Genomic DNA, 8,757 nt, shown 5'->3' on the forward strand with positions numbered 1-8,757 from the left:
TCTGTCTGTTTGTTGAGTAGCTCAAACCAGCCTCAAATTCTCTCTGTATCTGAGGATAATCTTGATCTTCCAGTTCCCCAGTCTTCCACTTTCCATGTCCCAGGAACGAAGTTCTGAGCCACCACCACCCCATTTTATGCTGTGCTGGGGTTGGAACCCAGGATCTCATGCAAGATAAGGAAAGACTCTGCCTACTGAGCCATACTACCCCCAGGCCCCAATACACACGCACACACATACACACACACACACATACCTTTCTCACATCTTTCAGTGGCTTAACTGGACAGCCAGGTGGAATTGAGTTCAGTATCTCAGCTTAGCTTTCTCGTCCACTGGAAATATCGCCACTGAGCCTTGGTGTGGTGATAAGTTGGGAATCTCATATTTGTCCTTGATTTGCTTTCCAAGTTTTCCTTTCCATGAAATATCTTAGCCCAAAGCGAGTCTCCGTCCATGACCTCCTGGGTCATTCTTAGGAGGCGAGGGAAGCAAAGAAAATGAAGCAAATGTCTTTGGAGTTCGCCCTCAATGAGTAAGATGGTCATAGGCAATCGCATAAACCCTCCTGCCTCGGTTTCCTAACATGGAAACACAAGAGGATCTGAACGTCTCCCCTACCTGATCATGCACATGTCACAAGGGACTTTTGTACATGACCAGGGGAGAGTGTTCAGCTGGAGGGCAGAGGGCTCTGCCCGCATCTCTTTCAGGTCCATGTTCAAAGGTTCCCAGGCAGGACACAGAACAGCTACAGAGGGGAGCACTCTGGGGCCATGCTCCCCCGATGTTGAGAGCAATGCCACAGGGCATGCTGGGTGGGAGGAGGGAGAGGGGGAGGGGTGTCAAAGTTCACCGAAGGCAATAGTAACCTCTGCAAAGAGACTGTGAAGGGAAGTGGGACCCAGAGCAGTAAAGGGAGGGGGGACTGGAAAAGGAGCACAGGGTGCCTTCATAAGCTTGTCCTCTGGCCCTGGGATCCTTGGCAAGCGATGCACTTCTGAGGTTCAAGTTTGTTTATTCTTGGCAAAATGCAACCGCCTGTTTCTAAGAGAAAAGTCTTTAAAAGGCTTATAAAATCTACTCAAAAGGCTTTCTGGACATCAAATAGCTCATAAAAAGGAACATTTTGATGAGTTAAGTGTAAATGAATCAGAACCATACGGATTCCATTTCGCCTAATCTACCATTGGATTCAGAAACGAAGGAGAAAGAGGGCTTCAAGCCAAAATTCTTCAGGGACTCTGCAGACCCCAAAACCTTTGAAAGCTGCTGGCAGCGGTGGGCCAGTCTTTGACATAATGGCATCGTGCCGTCCTGAAGTTCGTCCTACGTGCTAAAGGAGGGGAGAGGGATGGTAGCTGACTGGGCTTACAGTGTGTGGTGACCTTTGCCCCCCATGTACCAGGGTTAACACACCCTGAGAAGAAAACCCACTTTATGGCATCAGAAGCTGAGAGGATGGCCATTGATAGCAAAAAGTCTGAGTGCTAAGCCCAGCATCCCCAGGACCGGCTTTGTGACCTTCTGCTCCGCAAAAGGAATTTCCCTTGGCCCTAGGTTCTCCATAGGTGGGGGAGGAGTGTCTATGTCAAACTAGAGTGGAAGTTTGACCTAAAAAGTCTGCTAATTCAGGCATGGTGCATGCATCGCTGCTTCACTAGTAAAGACACTAGTGTGAGCGACATAGAGAGTCACTGGCAAAAAAAAAAAAAAAAAAAATTAAACATTCAAAGTCTCATCCAAAATAAAGACATGGTCCAGAGTCATCTTTGTAATGACTAAAACCCACAGAGGGGGCACTGGGGAGATGAGATGGGGTAACTGTGTAAAGGAGGACATAGGGCATAATTGAAAATAAAGTACTCACGAACATTCACAATGAGGTTTCATAAGGTGCTGCAGAAACTGGGTTTGGATCCCAGGACCCACATAAAAGCCACCCCTGCCTGTGATTCCATAGATGGGACAGCAGAAACAGGGGCTCTCAAGAGTCTTGCTGTACAGCCAGTCTGGTTGAAAAAATGGCAAACCCCAGGTCAGTGAAAGAGTCTCTCAAGGAAATTAGGCAGAGTGATAGGGCAAACATCAGGACTCCAAAGGCATCCAGGCACACTCACCAGGCACACGCATAGACCTATGCACACACACATGCATACACTGAGCACAAACAATAGTCAACCTAGTCAAAGGGCCTGAGTCAAAGGATAATGCATGCCAGACCCTTCATCCTTTGGAGTTCTTCCCCATGATTTTGGCTCTGAGTCTGTTGATTTCACAGTCTAAGGCTACCCTACCTTATACCCCGCTACTTCCTGAAATAACCCAATCAAAACAGACAGATCTGGGACTGACTTCCCAGGAAGGTGGCTTCCAGAAGTTCCCTTCCATGTCCTGGTGGTAGCAAGGGGTGGTACTTCCTGTGGATGCCCAAGGACTCTGTGACACGGTGACAGATACACACTGGGCTATGCAAGGAGACCCTAGTCTGTAAAGCTTTTTATTTTTCCAGTACTCAGAGTCTGCAGAATTGTAGGGAAGATGAAAGCAGGGAGAAAAAATCTGGAATCCTGCTACAGTTTCCACCCATTGTCTCTGCGACTGAGGCTGGATAATAGGGCCATAAAAATATATGAGGCAAAATCCAAGGTAAAAAAAATAAATAAATAAAAAATAAGTGTGTATCGTACATACATTGACCAGGTGGGTGACGTTTTGCGTGTTTTCACACATGGTCGTATCAAAGTGAGCAGTAATTACAGCATGTTGAAAACATATGTAGCGTTTCCATATGAGAGACGGAGTTAAACCGACTGAAAAGGCTCCAGGGCGTGGAGTGTTCTTGTAGCCGGAAGAATCGTTTGTGTCCTAGAATTTCCTGTTTTGTTTATTGGTTTCTTTGGGGGGTTTGGAAACGGGATTTCAATGGCATAGAACAGGATACCTGGGTGAGGCTGGCCTTGAACTCATAGAGATCCACCTGCCTCTGTCTCCCACATGCTGGAAATAAAGGTGGATGGCAGAATGCCTGGTGGTTACCATATATTTTGAGCAAGGGCTGAAGGAGTCTTTCCAGTATGCTGATCAGAAAATAAATTCTAAACTTCCTTGTTGGGGTTGGTGAGACAGCAGTTAAGAGCACCTACTGCCTTTACAGAGGGTTTGAGTTTGGTCCTCAGCACCCACATTGCAGCTCCCAATCACCTCTGGGGAATCTGAGGGCACTTCACATACACACACACACTCGCACACACACTCGCACACACATGGGCACACACACACAAGTGCATGCAGAAGCTATAAATCTTTCCCCTCCACTGTCTTTGAGGAAAATACTCCTGACAGATGGTTTGAGCTGGCCTGTCACATTGCTGAGTTTCAGGATCTAAGTCAACTGACAGGATGGATACAGAAGAGAGTATCCATTGAGAATTCTGGGACCAGAATTACCATGCTTGTGACCCTAGCACTTGGAGGCCGAAGCCAGAAGATCCTGTGTTCACATCCAGCCAGGGCTACAAAGTGAGACTCTAAAAATCACAAATCCAAAAGGAAAAGGAGGGAGAGGGAGATGGGGGAAGAAGGGTGGAATGCAGTAGGCAGCTGAGGGAAGAAAAGGGAGAGGAAGGAAGGGATTTTGCTGCCTTGTAACTTGGAGGCCTGCCTCAGGGCTGAGTGCAGCAGCCAGGGGTATACACTGTCTTCACCCCCACTGCAAGCCCTAAGGAATTTGAGTTGAGTGTCTTCAAATGTCATATAACTGACCTTGCTCTTGGTGTTTGACTTTGCTTCATGCCTCTCCCCCTTCCCCTGCCCTAACCTGGTTCAAAAAAACTAAATATGGCTCCTGGCATCTATGAGGAAAAAGAGATGTGGGTGGGGCATGTGGGGCGTTGTCTTTGCCTGTTGATTTGGAAGGGAAAGTGGAAAGGTCCTTCCTCCCACACAACAGTGAAAACTGCTCCCAGTAAGGATAACGTGACCTGAGAGATGTCACACAGCACATGGACCACACACCAACCAAACACCTACATGACCCACGGCCACGGTTGCTGATCACTTTGCACTCTGCAGTCTGAGAATGTGTGACCCTGAAGCCCACTCAGGGTCACTGGCAAGGTCACAAAGGAAAGAGAGGCTGAGAAAGAGCAGAAGGGACGTTTAGCTAGAGGCCACCCTGTCCTGACAAGTCCCTGCCAAGGAAAAAGGGCAGGTGTCTTTTAACAGTGTAAATCCTTTCCTTTTTTAATATTTATTCCCCAAATGAATATTTGTCCATTCAACAAATATGTACTGGTTTCTCGTTAAGTGCCAGGTTTGGTTCCAGGAGCCAAGAACACAAGGTCCCTGAATACACACACTCCTCATATGCTGTGTGAGCAAAGAGGAGAAGGAACAAGTAGCCAAGAGTCAAGACAACTTTAGAGTTGAAGCGATAGGAAGAGCCAATTATGGGATGTGGGGAACATTCATTTCTATTAAGTTGGCAAGAGGGCTTCTCACAGAAGGACATTCAGCAATGACCCAAGGAAGAGAAACTTGGGCAGAGCTAACAGCATGGACAAAGACCCTGAGGTAGTAACAACCTGACACGTTTGACCAGCAGAGAAATTGTGTGGCTAAGGAGGATCCAGTCAGGCCCCTAGTGACTGGAAACAAGACAAAAGGAGAAGCTCAAAGCCCAACACACGGGGTGTCCTGACTTTCCAAACTTGAAATTATACAAGAAACACAGGCTTGCCACAGGTGACTCCGGCAGCGTAGATAAAGTGAAAATTGAAGTGATGAGAGTCATCTACAGCCCTGTCACCATGAGGGGCAAGCAGTGGCATCTTGGTGCCTGACCTTTTAAACACTTTACTGCCTATTCAAGTATATGAATAAATAAACACGCATTTACAAGGGTGCAATCATATAATAGATCCACGAAACTGGCTTTTAAAACTTTTATTTTATTGTGTATTTATTACTTCTTAACTTCATAAACATCTGCATCGGCACACAGAGATCCACAATGCCCACAGAGTAGGGGTGATTGGCAAATATTTATGGAAAGAAACAGGTAGGAGAAGAAAGGAAGACAGGAGAGGAAGAAGGGAAAAGAGAGAGAAAAGTAGTGGGAGGAGGGAGAGGAAGGAGGAGGGAGAGGAAAGTAGTGGGAAGAGGAGGGGAAGGGGAGAGGAAGCAAGGAGAGAGAGGATAAGAGCAAGGAGGGAAGAGGAGGAAAGGGAGAGTCCAGGAAGAAGAAATCACAATAGCATCTATGCAGCCCTGGCTGTCCTGGAACTTGCTCTGTAGACCAGGCTAGCATCCAACTCAGATCTGCCTGCCTCTTTGCCTCGGCCTCTCTGCCTCTCTGCCTCTCTCTGCCTCTCTGCCTCTCTGCCTCTCTCTGCCTCTCTGCCTCTCTGCCTCTCTGCCTCTCTGCCTCTCTCTGCCTCTCTGCCTCTACCTCCAGAGTGCTGGGATTAAAGGCGTGTGCCACCATCGCCTGGCTCACAGCAGCATCTTAAATGCCTATCATTGGCACGTGGCTCTCATTTCTTGGCTAGCTTTAGTCCCCTCTCTTCTGGGTTGTTTCCAGGTCCCGCTGCCCCACTGATAACTGCAGGAACTTTGTCCTTTATGAGTCTCTCCTTACCCTGAGGATAAATGCTGCACTTTCAGACGTCTGGGGGAAGTGACATGCGTGGCTTTAAGGGAAAATCGATCAAGAATGTTTACAGAGCTGGGTTTCCCTCACCCATACAAGCAAAGCCAGGCCCCCGCAACACCACAGCATTGGGGGTTGCTTTCCCTGAGTAATGCTGGCTTCTGGAAGATTCTCTATTTCCACTCCATCTTATGAACATCCTTTCCAACCAAGAAGCCAGGGCATGGCTCTTCCTACCCTTCCTGATTTTGTTGAGATGTAAACTCTCTCAGACCCCAAGCTGGGAGTTCACCAGCCCATGGGGAATCCCCATGGCTTCAGCAGGCCTTCCCAGGAGAGACACTCTCTTTTCTCCCCGATATTAAGAAGTGTAAAAAGATTGCCAGAGCTGCCTGCCAGGTCCTCTCATAAGCCCCTGGTTTTAATATTGATTTGGCAGCTACAATAATGATTTCCTTTTTGAAAAAAAAAAGGGGGGGCACAAGGTGGAGGGGGCGGGGCAATTTAAGAACCAGGGCCATGAACCCAGCTGTGAACCCAACTGTGAACTTGGCCACGCCCCCCCAGGCTGAGCTGCGATTGAGTATCACACACTCTACCACCCTTGTTCCAAGGCTCCTTCTCCCAGCCGGGGCTTTTGGGTCCCCATTCCCTGGAGCTGCTCCTTATAGAAAATAACAGACTAGAGGTGAGACATGACCTTCGGAAGACACCCCAAGCACCGCTTATCTGAAATTCTCAGAATCAAAAGTGTTTGGAAGCTTAGAATTTTTTTCAGTTTTTGGAATATTCGCTCAGACAGGGTGAGATTGGTTATCTTGGGGACTGGGACCCAAAACTAAACAAAAAAAATGTATTGTTGTCCCCATGTAACCCTGAATAGGAAGCTGTCTTGTGTAATATTTTTATTCTTGATTGTATGCATTAAGTTGTAGGATATGACAGGTTTGAGGTTTTAAGAGCATTTGGAATTTCAGATTAAAAAATAATAATAATAACTTTTAAAAAGCCTGGTGGCTACACAAAGGAAACCCTATCTCAAAAAAAAAAAAATACAAAAATACAAAAATACAAAAACAAAACAAAAAAACAAAAGTAAAAAAATCCTAGGAAGTAGATAAAAATATCCTGGCCACACTGAAATGTTTGCCTCTTAGAATCTTCCAGGTAGGAGAAAATCACCTTACTCCCAGCCCACAAAAGATAAATCAGAAGTAAGGGACAGACTGATAAGGCTGCTCATCACGCTGTATCCAGTAGCAAGGAGGGGTCTGGAGACAGACTGGTGTCTCCTCTACTGCTGCAAGCATCTGTTTCAGACCTCCCCTCCACACTAGGGATCTGGAAGGGAGAAGCCAGAGAGGGAGGAACCAGATGTGTCCGGAGCAGACTGAAAAGCAAAACAGGAGTAAGAAAGATGGAGGAGACACACAGCTCTTCTGGTCATTCGCCAACCCCGAGCCCCCAGAGTCCAACACTCTTCCTGACACTTTGGCTCTTGTTGTTGTTTCTGTGTTCCTTTGGTTTCCTTGTGAGGCTGTGGATATAACCCAGGGCCTTTCCTGTGTTGGGCAAGAACTCCTCCACTGAGCTACATCCCCGGCCCTCTTCTTTTTGAATCACGTCTTTAGGTTATTTCTCTATCCCAGCCACAGACCTAGAAGGCAGGTCACATGGGACAGATGGACCACATCACATCCCCACTCAGGAGTTGACTGGGAAGCGACCCTCATTTGTTACACATCCGAAGTGCTACCCTGAGATTCTGGCTAAAACCTGAGGTTGGCAGGTATCAGATCTGGCACGGGAGGCAAGCACAGCTCACAGAAGCACCCCTGATTTCTGAGGTATGTACATAGGGCCTGGACTTAACCCTTGTCTGCCAGGCTCGCAGGAGGCACAGGGAGGTTCAGAGGTAGGGAAAACACAGTCATGGGCATCCAGCCAGTATCACAGGAAATGCCTAAATACTGGGAGTAGATAAAAGCCTTCTCCTCCTCCCTACATTAGGAGAAAAAAAAAAGAGAGAGAGAGAGAGAGAAAGAGAGAAAGAAAAAGAGCAAGAAGAAAAAAAAAGGCCAGCAATAGGCCGCTTCCCCTGGCAGGTTCAAAAAGGGAGCCTTTCAGACCCCGTGCCCATTAGTCACCACTCTTCCCCTGAAGTTCTGCTGGCCTTGTCCCCCATTCTTTGGCTTCTCTTCCCTTGCATGTGCCTACCATTCATTATCATCACCTGAAAGGCCAGAACCATCCCTCCCCACTCAGAATGGGGGGGGGGCCTTTGTTAGACACTGCACCTGCACCCACTGCTGGCTCTGAAAAGACCCAGCAGGCTGCCTTTGTTCTTGCCTTCCCTACCCAGCCTCCATCTCCCACTCCACGAAGCCAGCCGCAGACTCCCAAACTCAAGCCAAATACCATGTGTGGTCCCCACCATGAAGAACCTACCAAAAGAAAAGTATGCATACATACATATATATATGTGTGTGTGTGTGTGTGTATGTATACACACACAATATTTATACATATAATACATGTATATGTATGTATGTGTGTGTATATATATATATATATATATATATATATATATATGTGTGTGTATATATATATATATATATATATATATATATATATATATACATACACACACACACACACACACATGAGACTCACCCTTGTCATCCTAACACTCAAGGAGTGGAGACAGGGGGATCATGAGATCAAGGCCAACCTGGGCTACATCAGAAGACCGTCTGGAATGAAGAAAAAAATGAGGAAGAGGAAGAGCGGAGGACGGAGGAAGACCCAGACAAGTCATCATCTCATCAGGACAAGGTATGATGCAAGAAAGTAGCAAATGCTTAGAGAGTCTTTGTTACCACAAGCTTTCAGCGCTCCAGTGGAAGGCGTGTCTCAGACCTAAGCTGTATGATGGCTACAAGGAGTTGGATGTAGCCAGGTATTATGACCTTGATTATACAGATCAAAAATAAAAGGTGTGGAGAGAATATAAAAACTAACACCGCCGGGCGTGGTGGCGCACGCCTTTAATCCCAGCACTCGGGAGGCAGAGGCAGGTGGATTTCTGAGTTCGAGGCCAGCCT

At 47.0% G+C, this 8,757-nt stretch overlaps 1 long non-coding RNA gene across 1 annotated transcript in view; it reads right to left on the minus strand.

Moving 5' to 3' along the window:
- Positions 1–1,001: 1,001 nt before the first annotated feature.
- LOC110293899 overlaps positions 1,002–8,757 on the minus strand; it is an 8,704-nt gene continuing 948 nt past the window's right edge. Inside the window, exons 2-3 of the long non-coding RNA XR_002377886.1 lie at positions 1,871–2,012; positions 1,002–1,329 (exon numbers count right to left, since the gene is read on the minus strand). This is a non-coding gene — a long non-coding RNA (uncharacterized LOC110293899). The remainder of the gene's footprint in view (positions 1,330–1,870; positions 2,013–8,757) is intronic.

The sequence above is a fragment of the Mus caroli genome, chromosome 5, assembly GCF_900094665.2.
Source record: "Mus caroli chromosome 5, CAROLI_EIJ_v1.1, whole genome shotgun sequence".
NCBI classification, from domain to species: domain Eukaryota; kingdom Metazoa; phylum Chordata; class Mammalia; order Rodentia; family Muridae; genus Mus; species Mus caroli.